Raw genomic sequence first — 17,088 nt, forward strand, 5'->3', positions numbered from 1 at the left:
AACCTTTTCAACTCAAGGGACACTGCATAAAATTTTAAAATTGCCAAGGCACACCATCCGGCGATGTGGTGTCCATGACCAATGAAAAAACATACACATTGGATCCCACATAAAAAAATTCACACACATTGGCCTCCACAGGAATAAAACACACTACATTGGCCTCCACAGGAATAAAACACACTACACTGGCCTCCACAGGAATAAAACACACTACATTGGCTTCCACAGGAATAAAACACACTACATTGGCTTCCACAGGAATAAACCACACTACATTGGCCTCCATAGGAATAAAAAACACTACATTGGCCTCCACAGGAATAAAACACACTACACTGGCCTCCACAGGAATAAAACACACTACATTGGCTTCCACAGGAATAAACCACACTACATTGGCCTCCATAGGAATAAAACACACTACATTGGCCTCCACATGAATAAAACACACTACATTGGCTTCCACAGGAATAAAACATACTACATTGGCCTCCACAGGAATAAAAACACACTACATTGGCCTCCACAGGAATAAAAACACACTACATTGGCCTCCACAGGAATAAAACACACTACAGTACAAGTGCGCTAAGCTGACCGCCGCGGCACACTTGACAACCGCTCGTGGCACATTAGTGTGCTGCGTCACAGTGGTTGAAAAACACTTGGCTAGTCAATAAAAAAGAGACAATATATACATATATACATTTTGTGTATATATATATATATATATATATATATATATACAGTGGCGGGCTGGGCCGGGGGGCAGGGTGCCATGTGCCCCCCTGGGCTGCAGCACCATGCAGGCCACGGGCCACGACCCGCGGGCAGTCTGTGTCTCTGTGACAAAGCTGCACCGCGCATGTAGCGCTGACCGACGGAGTTCGGTCAGCGCTACACAGTGACTGATAGATACACAGCCGCCAGCGACGGCAGCTGTGTGTTTGTTTTGAGTGGCAGCCAATGAGAGTCTGTCAGACTCTAACTGACTGCTGCTGCGCCCACTGCAGGAGCCGCTCCATCTTCCGGCTCCTGCAGTGGGTAATGGGAGAGACGTCATGACGTCTCTCCCATAATGCAGAGCGGCCAGCCCGGGAGGACGAACGGAGGAGCCGATGGCGCCGGCGTGTGCCGGGAATCAGGTAAGTGGGTTTTGTTTTTGCTTTTTTTTTATTACGTGTGGTTACTGCACTACAAGGGGGAGAGCACTACTGGGGACACTACAAGGTGGAGAGCACTACTGGGGGCACTACAAGGTGGAGAGCACTACTGGGGGCACTACAAGGGGGGGACTGCTATTGGGGGCACTACAAGGGGGGGACTACTACTGGGGGTACTACAAGGGGGAGAGCACTACTGGGGGAACTACAAGGGGGAGAGCACTACTGGGCCCTACAAGAGGGAGACCACTACTGGGGGCACTAGAAGGGGTGGGGACTACAAGGGGGGCACTACAAGGGGGAGAGCACTACTGGGGGCACTACACGGGAGGGACTACTGCTGGAGGCACTACAAGGGGGAGAGCACTACTGGGGGCACTACAAGGGGGGGACTACAACTGGGGGCACTGCATAGGGGGTACCACTACTGGGGGAACTATATAAGGGGCTTACTACTGGGGGCACAAGGGGCACTGCACATGGGGGGACCACTACTGGGGGCACTATATAAGGGGCTTACTATTGGGGGCACAAGGGGCACTGCACAGGGGGGACCACTACTGGGGGCACTGTATAAGGGGCACTGCATAGGGGGATCACTACTGGGGACATTACTGGAGGCCTGCATAAGGGGGTCCTCTCCTGGGGCACAGGGGCACTGCATATGGGAACCACTACAGGGAGCTGCCCCTAATCTTTATTTCTACTTTACATTAATTCCATATGGACCCGCCTCCTCCTTGGAACACTTGAGGGGGGGGGGCGCGGTAGCACGCACATGCTCCGGGCACCCTGGCTACACGCTAGTCCTCGGCCAGGGCCACCTGCATGCATTTGCCCCCCAGGCTAAAAGTTGCCAGCCAGCCCCTGTATATATACAATACTGTATATACATTTTGTGTACTACATACCAGCTATTAGGGGAAAATGTATCAAACTAAAAGAGGGCAAGAAGTTACTCATAGCAACCAATAAGCCACTAGCTAGCATTTATCAAGTACATTCCATAAAAAAAATATATTGTAGCTGATTGGTTGCTTTGGAAACTTCTCCAATTGTCCCCTTTAGAAGGTTTGATACATCTCCTCCACAATGCTGTACAAAGAATATGTCATAAATTACATTAGTCCCTGCTCCATTGCAGCTTACAGTCTAAGGGGCCTATTTATGGATTCATAAACATGAAGAAATGGCATTTTTTGTCCTGGGGCAACTTAATGAAAGCTGAATTGAGGTGATATCAGAGAGAAAGCAGGAGACCGTAGTCCCTATTATGCACAATGAAGACTGTTGTCTGAACCAAGTTATCAAGCACTGAAAAGCTTATCTTTTAGGTGTTTAACCCTAATTGCTAACACCATTTGTAAGCTACAGTGTCCTTTACTATAACATAATCTCTTCATTGTATAGCGGAAGTGGGTCCACAATGATACTATCGCGCTGCCACTCCCCACGCTCTGCCACAACCTCTTGCTGGGCTGTCCTGGCTGCCACCACATTCGGGGAGGGGGGGGGGGAAGCCAGAATGTCAGCAAGTATGGTTCAATACTGTTCTCTTTATTTTGTTTTCTGCACATGCGCAGTGAGAGAGCTCAGTCAGTGCGCACACAGTAAGAGAGCTAGGTCAGAACCTAGAAGTAAAGTGATGGTAAAAACTGTTAGTTTAGACAACTTCTATGTGTGATCTATGACCTAAGTGTTCTTGTAAGATAATATATCTGTTTGACCCTGCCCTACTCCTGATATATATTCTTTATATATTGTACCCGGTGTTTCCTTCGCGGGACACGAGGCTGATGCGGAGAAAAGGGAGAAACTGCAGGAAGGACCCAAAGATACCTTGATACATCTATTTCAGCACGTCTCACTGTGAGCTGAGGTATACCCAGCATCCTATTATCTGATATTTCACAGGGGTGGATAAACTGTATATTATAAAGAATATTGACTAAAAGATACCTTTATGGGTGGCCATCAAAGACGAAACTGGGGGTGGTCCGGGGGTGCACAGGAGCACCCATTAGCCCAGTTCACCGAACCGCCGTTGTCCGCCCACTGCTGTCCAGGGAAGTGGCCGGCAGCCGCCCTGCACCCTCCCACAGCCGCTGCCGCGATGGGAGCTGAGCTCCGATCGGGCAGCTCTAGTTTACGGCTTCTGCACAAAGCGCATGCACAGAAGCTTACCTAAAAATAAAAAATGGCCGCTGGGGGAGCTTCTGCCCGGCAGCAGCTTTTCCCACATGCAGCCAAATAGCGGATGGAGCAGCACGCAGCAGGTGAGTGCTGGCGGCGGCAGGGAGGGGAGGGGGGGATTGGAGCTGACTGCACAGGGGACTTGGAGCTGACTGCACAGGGCTGGGGGGGATTGGAGCTGACTGCACAGGTGGCTGGGGGGGAAGGTTGGAGATGACTGCACAGGTGGCTGGGGGGGAAGGTTGGAGCTGACTGCACAGGGCTGGGGGGTTTGGAGTTAACACAGGGCTGGGGGATGATTCTGGGGGTGAGAGACACACACTGGGGCCAGCCGGGGGAATGGGGCAGAGAGGCGCACACTGGTGGTGAGAGACGCACACTGGGGGTGAGAGCCGCACACTGGGGCCAGAAGGGGAAATGGGTCGGAAGACACACACTGGGGCCAGGGGAATGGGACTGAGAAACACAGGTGGGCTTGAGGATGGAGACACACAGGGGATCCTGGGGATGGAGAGGCCCAAGGGGTCCTGTGAGAGACAAGGGGGCCTGGAGACAGAGAGACATGGAGGCCTGGAGATAAAGAGACACAGAGAGCCTGGAGAACCACAGGAGACCTAGGGATGGAGACATTGGGGGGTCTGGAGTAACACAGGGGAGCCTGGAGAGACAGAGAAGTTTGATCAGGGAAATTCGTATTTTCCTTCACAAAAGCTTCTGTTACTACAGTATATATTATTTGGTTATGATGATGACAGGGGTTATATTTCTACATAAACAGGCATCTTCCAGACAATGTAACCTCCTACATGAATAGTGAATACCGGATGAAGACACTGCCCAGTGAGGCTCAAATTCCTCAGAAGTTTCCCGTTGCAGAGAAACCACCATATATGTAAGAAAAGACCTTCAAACTGACTGGGGTCCCTAAAACACGCTGAGGGGTGAGACCAAGGTCACAGGAGGCGGGTGCCGCACTGTAGCATTAGGTGTAGCACTCGGTTCCTGACAGTGTGAGGGAGCCAGTACTCCACAGTGCTCACCTGTACTTCTGGCACCCCGCACACACCGACAACTGAGGTTCAGGCCACGAGGCCATACCCCCTTCCCAAGTGACCACGAGGCCACGCCCCCTTTTCGGTGGTGCGCGGCTTAGCCAAGCGTGCAACCTCCATCCCCGCACAGGGTAACTCCGTGGGGACAGACACCATTTGTGTGTGTGTGATAGAATTTTTTTTTCCAAGAAACAGTAACACAATATCTGATAAGGGGCCTGATTCAGACCCGGACGCTAAGCTGTGCTCTCACGCAGCCAAAAGGGGCCTGGTAGGCAAATGCCGCAATTGCACTGTCTGGTGGAAGGATGCCCTCTATGTCTTAGAGAGCGACGGCATAGCAAACGCACACCAGTATAAAGACACCCACCTTTCTTTCTTAGCACACGTCATCTCCAGGAAGTGTGTGATTAATCGGTTACATGGAGAGCCATCGGAGCTGCATGCAGCGCTTGAGATAGACTCTACCCACCGCAAGCATTGCGATCAGTGCTGTCTAAAATACAACCAAGTAACGTGTACAGTGACGCTTCTTTGCTAATTGTGTACACCCCTAAAACACCGTTTAGACGCCCAGACACGCCTGCGTTCACACATCCACTCCCCCGTTCACAAGCACCTTCCCGTTACACCTAGAAACGGCACTATCTGTCACAAATTAGCGCACAGTCTGTGTATTACGAGTGCACAATACCCTGGTGCAGTGAGTGTCTCGCGCATGCGCATAATGATGCATACGCATGCGCAAACGTGCGATTATAGGCCATAGCGTTCGTTCGCAGCTTAGTGTCCGGGTGTGAATCAGGCCCATGGTGTTAAAACTGGGACCACCCATTACCAGATCTCTAGTTTCGCCTATGGTGGCCATTACTCTGTTTTGATGTGAGTATGGTACGACTACTTATATAACTTAGGGCCCGATTCAGACCTGCTCGCTAGGATGCGTTCGCACTCAGCCAGCAGATGTTTGCATTCTGTGCATGCGTATGCATCCCAGTGCGTGTGCACAAACCAGTCCATGTGATCGCAAAGCACTCGCTCACTGCGCATAGCCACCTCACCAGCATGAGTGACAGGAGAAGCCGTTTGTGGGTGGTGACAGGGGTTGGTCGAAGGAAACGGGGGAGTGGAGGTGCAAATGCAGGCATGCCTGAGTGTCTCAACGCTGTTTCAGAGACGTGCATAATTAAGATGCAGCATCATAGTACACGTCACTTGGCTGAATTTTACACTGAAGCGCTCGCAGTGCTTGCGGTAGGATATGTTCAACCACAAGTGGTTAAATACACATCCTGGAGATGACGTGCATAAATGGGCGTCTAAAGAAATGCTGGTGGGCGCCTGCATACACAGCACGAACGCACGCCAAGACATAGTGGGCGTGCTAATGCCTTGCCGAGCGATCGCGGATTTGCATAATTTCTCTGAGTGCGAACGCATCTAGCAAGTGGGTCTGAATTGAGCCCTTAGTCCATTGTGTGGGGGTCCAGTATCGTAAAGAACATAATACACCATTGGTCTTTCTCCTTCCGTTTTTGTTTCCCTTTTTCTGAGGGACACTGAATAAAGAATCCATCATCTCACGGAAAAGATAAAGATCAAATATTTACAGGATTGACTAGTCTTGTCGACCTGGGATAGGACCTGGACTTAACAAACCCAGTGACTTTTTTCAGCTCATTCGGATTACTGTACGGTATGTAATGTATGTATGTTATCTATCAGTTTTGTATTTCATTGTAAGGAATAAGTATAGAAGAATCTGAATACTACATCTATATAGGTTGTGTGCAGTTTGGGTTGTGCGGACAATTTTTATGTGGTATCTGTTAAATAGGTCCCTAAATTCTGTACCAGACATACAAACACATACATAAAGTAGGGTTCATTGTGTCAGAAGTAGAGATGAGCGGGTTCACATTAGTTCGGATATTCCCACCAAGTTAAAATCGGGTCTCAGAAAGAGGCAAAACGTCATCTTTCATGAACAAACATCATCATTCTTGGAAAAGATGACGTTTTGCCTCTTTCTGATACCCGATTTTTGGCGGGAAAAATCCGAATTTGGCGGGAGAATCCGAACTAATCCGAATCATCTCTAGTCAGAAGCCATTTTGTCTACCAGAATATTTTTTGGACTGTTGGTGGAAACCCATGCAAACACAGGAGGATATATAAACTCCAAACAAATAAGGCCGCTGTTGGAATCAAATCCATGACACCAGCAGTGTGAGGCAAAAATACGAACTGCTGTGTCACCCAGCTTACACAAATATAGCATAATATGCATGGCATTGGCAATATTTTAAGCATTGTAAATCATGCTGATTCGGAAAGCTGACAATCTGAATGTCTTTATTAAACATTACTGTATATCACAACACATCAGAGAAAATTCACCAGAAATGTGTCATTCAAACCTGCAGGCTAAAAGAGTGATAACCTGGTCTGCAGATTTCCTTATTTCTTCAAAAAACATATACCTGTATAAATTAAAAATAAAAACTCAGTAAACAATAATGAAAAAGAAAGTGAGAAGAAATTTCCCACATACTGTATAAATTCACCAAAAACATAATACTGCAAGTTTCTCCATTTTCATCAGGGATTTCTCTGGTATTGGAGGAATTGAAAAAAAATCCCAGTGTTCTCTGTTGTTTCATTTACGTATATGTAGTTTTTTGTAAAAGGTTAGTACATAGCTCTTGCGAGAAAAGGCTGTTTTATTACAAAGGGTTTTTTTCTCTGTCGTCATTCCTCCAGGAATATTAGGTACTCTCTTATGTTGCTGTCAGTCGTTAGGAGCAATGACTGTAATTGCTTTCAGAGAACATTTACTGTGACCTGTAGCTTAGTTGTCTATAGCAAACAAAATATTATGTGTGTTTAGGTAGTTAATCACTTACTCTGATATGGCAGGTGGCATAGGAGAAGAAGATAACAATATGAAGTCATTTTTTTTTATTGCTTTGTAGTCAGACACTAAAAAACGATTTAAAAAAAAAAGATACTTTTGAACCAAAATATTAAGGGCTCTATTTATTAACATTATTTTTACTAAAATAAAGTGAAAAAGGGTGTTTTCACACCATTTTCACATTATTTTAGTTTCACCTGTAGTTATTACAGGGCAATTGGAGTAGAATTAGTAAAATTCTACTCCAACCCCTAGTATCACTTATTTTTAGTAAAGCAGATCGCATTTCCAATAATTGTAATGGGAAATGTGATCCGACCAGAGTTACTAAAAATAAATTGTAAAAAAATACCGGGGGAAGCCCTGTGATAATAACGCCACCTGGAGGTGGCGTTATCCAGGGTCTCCCCCGGTTACCGGGCTCCCACTCTGCTCTAACGGGGAGAGCAGAGGCGGGAGCCGGTACCAGTAATCAGCTATGTGGTCTAAACAGACCGCAAGCTGATTGCTGTAAAAAAAAGAAAAAAAAAATTGAAACTTTTTTTTTTACTTACCTGAATCCAGGGACCGGTGATCGTGCCTCCGGTGATGGCTCCTCTCCGGTCAGCTGGTCTCCCATAGTGCACTGCGGCCCGGTCATCAGGTGATCGGGTCCCAGTGCAGTATGGGAGATCACCTGATCGGGAAGCCCGGAGAAGATCACCGGAGGCCAGGAGGATGCAGGTAAGTGTAATGAAGGGAGGGGGGGGGGTCGCAGGGGGGGGGGGGTCGCGTGGGTCCGTGATCGCGGGGGTCGGGGCTTAGCATCAGTGGGGGGTAGCAGCGACTGTGGGTTGGCGCATGCGCGGGCTCTTAGTCGCGGTATTTTTTCCGAAAGTACCGCGACTAGAGTACGGATGGGATCCGCAGGGACAGAGCTTTATCACAAGCTCTGTCCCTTCAAGGGATTTATAGTAAATCCCTGTGATATTGCCTGAATTCGCAATGCGAATTCACTCGGTAATATCACACTACAATCCGCATTCAATATGCGGATTGTAGTAAATAGAGCCCTAAGGGCCTGATTTATATTCCTGGGTCAGGTGTGAATTAGCTGTGGGCATGTTCATGAAGTGGGCACATTCAGTACATATGTGCCTTTGCAGATTTGCATGATATTGGCATGAATTCTAGCCTACATATGGTATGTGTGATAGATGAGAGAAGGGACATTCTATCATAGGCCAGAACAACAGTATTTCTTTTTTATGGTTTTTGTTACTTGAATGTATGATGAGGTGTTGTTACTGATGTATTAGAGAAGTTTTTAAAAGTTTTATTGATGTCTAATAGCAAATGTCTATTTTGTAAAAACAAAAGTATGTTTGGAAACAAATACTAATTGGCATAAGTGTATGTTATGTATGCCTGGAATATATTGCTAGCATATATAGTAGGCCTGCATATTTGTAGAGACAGTTGCATGACATTGTTGTAAGTGAACACAAATGACCAGGTCAGCACATTTAGGTTTCAATTTATTGTTTCATGTACAGTTAGTCCAGGGCCGAAACTAAGATTTTTTGTCACCCGGGGCAAGGCTATATTTTGGCAACCCCCCAAAAAATACAACATAGAGGAATAAAATGGTGTGTGGTTTTGTGACACAGTAATGCCCCTTATAACACATTATGCCACACAGTAATGCCCCTTACAACACATTGTGCCACACAGTAATGCCCCTTACAACACATTATGCCTCAGTAATGTCCCTTACAACACATTATGCCACAGTAATGTCCCTTACAACACATTATGCCACAGTAATGTCCCTTACAACACATTATGCCACACAGTAATGCCCTTTACAACACATTATGCCTCAGAAATGTCCCTTACAACACATTATGCCACAGTAATGTCCCTTACAACAAATTATGCCACAGTAATGCCCCTTACAACACATTATGCCACAGTAATGCCCCTTACAACACATTATGCCACAGTGATGCCCCTTATACATTAAGCCACATTAATGCCCCTTATTCATTAAGCCACATTAATGCCCCTTATACATTATGCCACAGCAATGCCCCTTATACATTTATGCCACAGTAATGTCCCGTACACATTATGCCATAGTAAGGCCCCCTGTACATTATGCCACAGTAAGGCCCCTTACACATTATGCCACAGTAAGGTCCCTTACACATTATGCCACAGTAAGGCTCCTTACACATTATGCCACAGTAAGGCCTCTTTTACATTAAGCCACAGCAAGGCCCCATCTCTCTTCTCTTACCTGCCAGGGCCATGCGGTGGGTGAGCTTGGGGTGGCATGGGATGGGGCTGCCACACACTGGGGAACTGTCAGTACTGCTCATGAACCAATTAGAGCTCATGGACCGACAGCCTCTGCTAATTGTCCGCAAGCACTGATTGGCTTGCGACCGGCACCACATTAGACTGACTGTGTCTCTGTCCCTCTCAAGGCCAGGATGTGGCTCCAAACCCACAAGAGCAGCAACCTTGCCTCCCTGCAGCCTGTCCCTGGCACCCCCTCAAGTCCAGCATCCGGGTCACGTGCCCCCTTACCCCCCCCCTCCTAGTTGCGGCTCTGGTTAGTCCTAAATGGGCAATCTGCTAATTCTAATTTTATAAATCTCTATATAAAAGTTTCTATACTGTGATTTAAAGACAACTGATTGCTGATTAAAGGCCTTATTCAGAGATGTGCGCTATTCTGACTTTTGCGCAGGTGAGTGATTATCGGTCAACTGTGAATGCGTCACAGTCACACTGCGCACGCATCAATGTACCTTTGTGAGGGTCACTTTGCAAAGTGATTGACAGTCAGGGAACGTTTGGTGGTGGCAAAAATTGCAGGCGTGTCCCGGCCACTTTCGGGGCCTGTCGTATTCTGCATCTGGGATCTCATATGCAGATAAAGTGGTTCCTGGAGTCTCAGTTCAGGTGGCCATTCTGCGTGACCATAGGGCTACTAAGATGGACGATTATCGAATAATCTGCGATAGCGGCTGTGTATTGTGCGCATTTGATTGGATCTGCAAAGCTGCCAGTGGGTGTTTCAATTAGAGATGAGCGGTTCGGATTCTGCGGAATCCGAACAGCTCCGAACATAGAGGATCCGTGTCCCTCGCCTGACTCAGATCCCCGTTCGGGGCTGAATGGCGGCCTCCAGATGTCGGATTCTCGCGAGAGAATCCGACGTCAGGGCTCCTCTAGTGTTGGGCAGACCGCTGTGATAGCGGTCTGCCCAACACAGACATCAACACACAGCCGCCAGCAGCAGCTGTGTGTTTGTAATAGCAGCCAATGAGAGTCAGGCAGACTCTCATTGGCTGCTGCATGGAGGGAGCCGGTTGGAGCTCACTCATGAGCTCCGTCTTCCGGATCCCTCCGTGCGTAATAGAGAGCAGAGCGGACGGCGGCAGGAGTGGGGATTCAGGTAAGGTTTTTTTTTTTTTTAATTGTGTGTTTGTAAGGGGGCACTACTGGGGCAATGCTAATAGGGGCACTGCTACTGGGGGCATACTACTACTGGGGGCCTGCTAATGGGGGCACTACTACTGGGGGCCTGCTACTGGGGGCACTGCTACTGGGGGGCATACTACTACTGGGGGCATGCTACTGAGGGCTCTACTACTTGGGGCTTGCTACTGGGGGCATACTACTACTGGGGGCATGCTAATGGGGGCACTACTACTGGGGGCCTGCTACGGGGGACATGCTACTGGTGGGCATACTACTGGGGGCATGCTAATGGGGGCACTGCTACTGGGGGGCATACTACTACTGGGGGCATACTACTGGGGACCTGCTAATGGGGGCACTACTACTGGGGGCCTGCTAAAGGTGACAATACTGCGGAGGGGCATACTACTACTGGGGGCATGCTACTGGGGGCACTGCTAATGGGGGCATACTACTGGGGGCCTGCTAATGGGGGCCTGCTAATGGGGGCACTGCTACTGGGGAGCATACTACTACTGGGGGCACTGCATAGGTTGCCCTACTACTAAGGGGACTGCATTGGGGGCACCACTACTGGGGGCATTGTGTAAGGGACACCAATGCTGGGGGCATTGTATAAGTGGCACTACTACTGTGTATAAGGGTCACTACCATGGGCATTGTGTAAAAGGGTCACTATTGTGGGCATTGTGTAAAAGGGGCACTACTGTGGGCATTGTGTAAAAGGGACACTACTGTGTGTCGTAACATAAATAAGAGACATTACTTTATGGTGTAATGTGAATCAGGGACACTATGTGCGGTGTAATGTGAATAAGATTGTGCACTGTGACTCCTAGTGCCGTAGCCCACTTTGTAAACAAGTACTGTGATTCTACTGGCCGTACCCCACTGGGTGGGTGCACTACTTTTCATTTCTGCCACTGCTATGTGGCAATGTGTCATAGATGTGCTTTAAACTATAGTGTCTGTGCCGCTGCTTTGTCGCTTGGTAACCAGTCAGCTTATTGCAACCTTTGGCCAATAAAGGTGAAAACTATAATTTAAACTGTGAGGTGGTCTAAATTGACTGTAAATGACTGGAAATTAAGGTTATTGAGGTTAATAATACTCTAGGAAGAAAAAAAGCCCATTTATGTGATTTTAGCTTTTTTTGTCAATTTTTGTAAAAAAATCCAAATCCAAAGCCAGTCACGGCAACTTGGCAAATCCAAATCCAAAGCCGGATGACGAATTAGAACCAAATCCAAATCCGGCAAAAATGGTCCGGCACACATCCCTAGTTTCAATACATTTCCAACCGGCTATAACATTAGCATATTTTAGCACAGCAAATGTGTGCGGGATCACAGTTTTAAATGCATTAGCCTAAATCATGCCCTAAGCTTGAAGGGACATAAGCGCTTTGCAGGTAAATATATAGCTTTAAAGCTAAATAGCTGTTGTCATTGTTGTTACTTAAGAAATAAGAGTTGATTGTTACGGAGCATACACACGGTCATACCGCGGGACGATCAGATAACGATAACTATCGTTATCTGATCATCCTGCATGTGTTGGATGATCGTTATTGAACATCCAACACATGCATGTTTGGCACCCACGACTATAACGTCCCTATAGTAAACAGGCTAACCTGGTTGATATTGACCAGGTCTGCCTGCTTGCACGGACTGCGGACAATGGTCAATAATGGCCATACGTGGTCGCGCATCGACCATAGTTTGGTTGTTTGCAGGCGCCAGAAGCTGTCAGATTTTAACGATAATGATAGGATTGTTATCACTATCGTACATATCTGACAGCTTATCTGAACGTGTGTATGCGCCATTAGTCAGATAGATCTCTTTTCATGGATGCAAAGAGTGAGTGTTAGCATACAGCACATGCGCAGAAGCGTTATGTCACAGCTGTATGGCTCTTGTTTTTTCCTCCTTTCTGCTTGTCCTCCAGTCCTCTCACTGTTCCCAAGGTCTTCTCCCTTTGGGTGACCAATGGCTCAAGATGGATTTGTTTGTTCCTCAGTACCAGTTCCTATTATTTCGGTTGCTGTATTGTCTTGGTCATCACTCGTTGCCTGCAGGTCGCATGGATGATGGTCCAGTTCCCTAGTTTCTCAGTTTTGTTGATGTTGTGGTTAGTCAGCTGGTTGCTGCAGATGTGCCTGGCCTTTCCGGTGGAAGTGAGCATATGCATTATTGTTATCCTATTAGTTATAGTTCATTATCTAGCCATAGCAGCAAATCTTCAGGATTGATCTAGTTAAGGCTTTGGTGAAGCATTATAAGTCCAGCATGCACAGGATGCTATGGTGTTGGATAGCTTCTCATATGCAAATATTGTACATTGTGCCAATACCACCATTATGCAGGGAATTTGCCCTAAGGTTAGGGAGCGTATCAGAAGGGGCCATTTCATGGACATGTTATTTGTCTTGGAAGAGAATAAGAAGGTGTTTGTAGCTGTGGTGTACCCCGGGGGGGGGGGGGGGGGTGGTTACAGGGTCTACTCCTATTCTAATTGGCTAAGTGAATGCTTATTTTTGCTGCCTTCAATTTGATATAAAGTCAAAAACATTTGTGTGTTCCAAAGTACATGCATCTCATTAATGTATGTAAAGTATAGGCATACTATGTGAAGTAAATACGCTGAGGAATTCTGTCACAAGCAGGATACCCGGGCTTCTATGCCCTTTGGATATAAGGATGTGAAGGTCTGGTTGTAAGTAGTACAGCAGCACATTAGGCACAAGACTGGAACTCGGTGGTTGCTGCACGCTATTAGGGATTGCCATTACTGAAAGGGAAGTGATTTGCTTCAATAGTTCCTTGTCTACCAGTGTTACCTTGTGCTTTTTTCACCACTTCTGTGCAAGAACTCACCCAGAGTTTCCAATGCACCCTCAGCATTTTGTGCAGAGGCTCAGCAGGATGTTCATTAAAGGGCCTTCCTCTATTCATGTCAGCTTTGGATTTTATGTTGTGTAGTTTTATGCCGGTTTATGTTTGCCTGTGATTCAGGAGGTTTGTGTTGATTCCCACCATAATCTGAAGTTTGCTTGGGATTTCCTACAGGTTCTGTGGGCTAAAATGTCTACAGAGAATATTTTGTGATGCATTTGTGGCCCTTTTGCTTCTCGCACATTTCAATTGTACCTTGTTTCCCCATTAGGTGTTATCCTCAAAAAAGTGACTGGAAAATACTGGCTGATTCAGAATTTGTCTTATTCATTGGTGGTATTGTTTAAAAATGCCATTAGTCGGGGCCGGATTAAGACCCACATGGAAATGGAGCTGAAAATGTTCAAGGGCCTATACTGAGAAGGGGAAGAGCTGTGATAGGTGCTGTGTGGGTGTAGTCAGAGTCATCCTGGTTTATACACCCCCTAAACTATGAACCCAATTTCTCCTTAACTACATAGAAAAATTGCATAATTTATTTATTTTTGGAAGGAGGGGGGGACTAGAAAAACTAAACACTTAAAATGTATGGCCAGTTAGGCAGCTGGTAATCATGCTGTCATGTTGATGGGCCTATTTTTGTGTGAAGGCCTGGAGCTGGAGCTCCATCCGCCCCATTGTTAATCTGGCCCTGCCATTAGTGATGCTGTATAGGGTAGTTTATCAGTCATTATAGTGTAGTATAGTGTATCGGTTTATATTGAATCGGCTTTTCGCCTTTTCTCACTTCAACCTGACTTTTTTCGCTTCATGGGCTTTAAACTGGAAGAAACACGTAAGTCATGCATGTGACTGTAGGGACATTAAACCTACAGGCCTGTACATCCTCACTCAGCATGGACACTCGAGGGTTAGTCTTTTTATTGGAGGGATTTTCTTGTGTTAGGGATTGCTAGAGTGATTGGCTAGAGTCTGTTAGAAGGGGTGTGTTTAACTTGATTTAGGGATTAGTCTCTATGGTAAAATTCTCTTTGTTCCTGGAGACTTGACAGAGAAGTACCTCAATTACACATTGTGACTAAAACATTCTATTCTTCCTATATTCATTCTATTACATTATCTTTCTAAATTCTAACTGCATCTCTTTCTTCCTTTATCTCTCGTCTTTCCCATCTTCTATCTGTCTTTTACTAACACTTTCTCCCTTCTTACCTTCATCATGGACAGGCCCCGCAGGGTGATCGCGCTACCCGTGCGTTACCTGTCCGGCGGCGAGAGGGACACGGAGCATCATGACTGGGCCCCCGGTCTGGGAGTGTCCGCTCACGCAGTAGCCGGCGGCGCGTGAGAGATGATGCGCCTGCATGACAGGGCCGCGATCAGTTGCCTCTCTGGCTCCACGATCGCGCGCCCAACAGTAAGAACAAGCCCGCGTGATAGGGCCGCGATCGGGGGCCTCTCTGGCTCCCCGATCGCGCGCCCAACAGCTAATACAACGCGGGGAACCTTGTTGCGAGGGGCTACAGCATCCTCGCCTGCTCGGGAGCCCTGGCAAAATGTTTCTACGCAGAGGCGAATAATGCTAGAACCCACCGGCGTGACAGATGCAGGCACAGGAGAGGGGAATCTGACAGCGATGCCATCAGTCGGGGTTCACCTTTAAATAGCAGTAGTAGTGCAAGTGGGGACATTAATATGCGGACGCAAGATAGGGGTCTGCCCTCAGTTTTGATACCGGGGAGGTCTTATGCAGATGCAGTCAGGGAAGCACCTTCCCAACGGCTGGAACCAGCTTCAGCCTTGCGGGCGCATGACGCAGATCATTTATTGGCAGGGGGTCATTAATTGGCAGGAGGTTTGAACGTGCAAGGCCTGTCAGCAGTGGCACTATGTGCATCTATTGTAGCGGCTATAGTTCCCATTCTTACCACCGTCCCCGGTGGCAGAACCGCAGCCACATCACAGGCTGATGCAGCAGCATCATGGTCATCTACAATGGCACAAGCACTCATTCCAGCGGTTACCCCCGCCGTGACTGGTTTACTGGGTACGGGCGACACACATGACTCAACAATTGATAGTAATGTTGCCATGACTGCTTTGGTGTCCCAATCTTTTTCCCCAGCTGCAGGTGGATCTACGTTGGATGCAGACATGAATCGTAGGCAAGTGGTGGCAGACGCTCTGGATGAGGCCTTGGGGACAGATGCTGCTGGTGAGTCCTCGTTAGATCTTGATTGGGAAAATGAAGAGTCTTCTGCTTCTTCTGGGTCAGTAAGCGGGGAGAGCAATAACAGCGCTAGACATGCGAGGAATCGCAGCGGCAGAAAACGTAAGGGTAAAAAGTACGCTAGCTCTAGCATGTCCTTCACCTTGTCAACTTCTTCATCTGCTTCTGAAGGTGGTCGAAAAAGCGTAGAAAGCGGCGATCAGGGAGGAGACGCAGGTCTTCTAGTGGTAGTCTGTTGCTGGATTCAGCGCAATCCGATGGTGTTCACTGTTCGAACACGGCAGTGCTGCGAGGCTTACGCCCAAGGATAAGAGACAGGATTCGGAAAGGGTGTTTCATTGATTTCTTTGCTCTCATGAGCAAGACACAGAAAGCGATGAAGGCAGCCAAAAAGAAGGGTGAGGGGGCATTGGATTCGTACAGGTCATACCACAACTGGCTGCGTGGAATGTACGTCTTCGCAGCTTGTTACCTTGAGACACGTCCTGACGAACACATGAACGTGGTACGTTACCAATTCCTGGTACATGACCTTTTTAGTTCCTCATGAGGTTTAGCTTGGAGAACCAACGATGAGGAATTTAGAAGGAAACATCACGGGAGCACTATCATTGATTTTGTTACAAAGGATGTCGAAATCTTCGTCAATGTTACCCAGCCAGATAGGGCACCATCGGAAAACTCTGGAGCTGGGGGGGTCGTCCCAAAGTACAAACTTTCGTCCCTCAGGGTTTAGAGCCGGACACGGAAAGTGTTTAGCTTATAACAACGGAAAATGTAATATGGGTTCACGGTGCAAGTTTTGTCACCAATGTATTCGTTGCGGAGGGTCGCACACGATCAGAGAGTGTAACAAACCCTCAGGGGGAGGTGGTGGTTCCGCAGCTACGGCTCCATCCTCAGGGCGAGGGGCCGGCCCTTCCTCCTCTAAGTAGGGCTCCTTCCCCGGTTTGGATAGGTGCAATGTCGACATGGCTAGATGCTTACCTATCCCAGGGGGACGCAGATTTCCTTCGATCAGGTTTTACAACGGGTTTCCTGCTGCCAATTGACGGCAAAGTTGTTACAGGTTTTGTAAAAATCCTTCGTTCAGCTAGGGAATGGTCAAAAGTTTTACATGAAAAAGTTAGTGTGGAAGTCTCCCTGGGTCGCATGG

At 47.5% G+C, this 17,088-nt stretch overlaps 1 long non-coding RNA gene and 1 pseudogene across 3 annotated transcripts in view; one reads left to right on the forward strand and one right to left on the reverse strand.

Moving 5' to 3' along the window:
• The window catches only part of LOC148537704 (uncharacterized), a 67,683-nt gene extending 52,332 nt beyond the window's left edge, over positions 1–15,351 (reverse strand). For 2 of the 3 annotated variants that reach the window (XR_015873481.1, XR_015873479.1), the window contains exon 1: positions 15,296–15,351. This is a non-coding gene — a long non-coding RNA (uncharacterized LOC148537704). Of the gene's footprint in view, positions 1–14,914; positions 14,984–15,295 lie in introns of those variants that run through there. The other variant, XR_015873480.1, reaches the window with a different exon arrangement.
• A 346-nt stretch (positions 15,352–15,697) lies between these two features.
• LOC148537705 (uncharacterized) lies at positions 15,698–16,867 on the forward strand (annotated as a pseudogene).
• The last annotated feature ends 221 nt before the right edge of the window (positions 16,868–17,088 follow it).

This window comes from Taudactylus pleione, unplaced genomic scaffold (genome assembly GCF_031769625.1).
Source record: "Taudactylus pleione unplaced genomic scaffold, aTauple2 ptg000046l, whole genome shotgun sequence".
Taxonomy (NCBI): domain Eukaryota; kingdom Metazoa; phylum Chordata; class Amphibia; order Anura; family Myobatrachidae; genus Taudactylus; species Taudactylus pleione.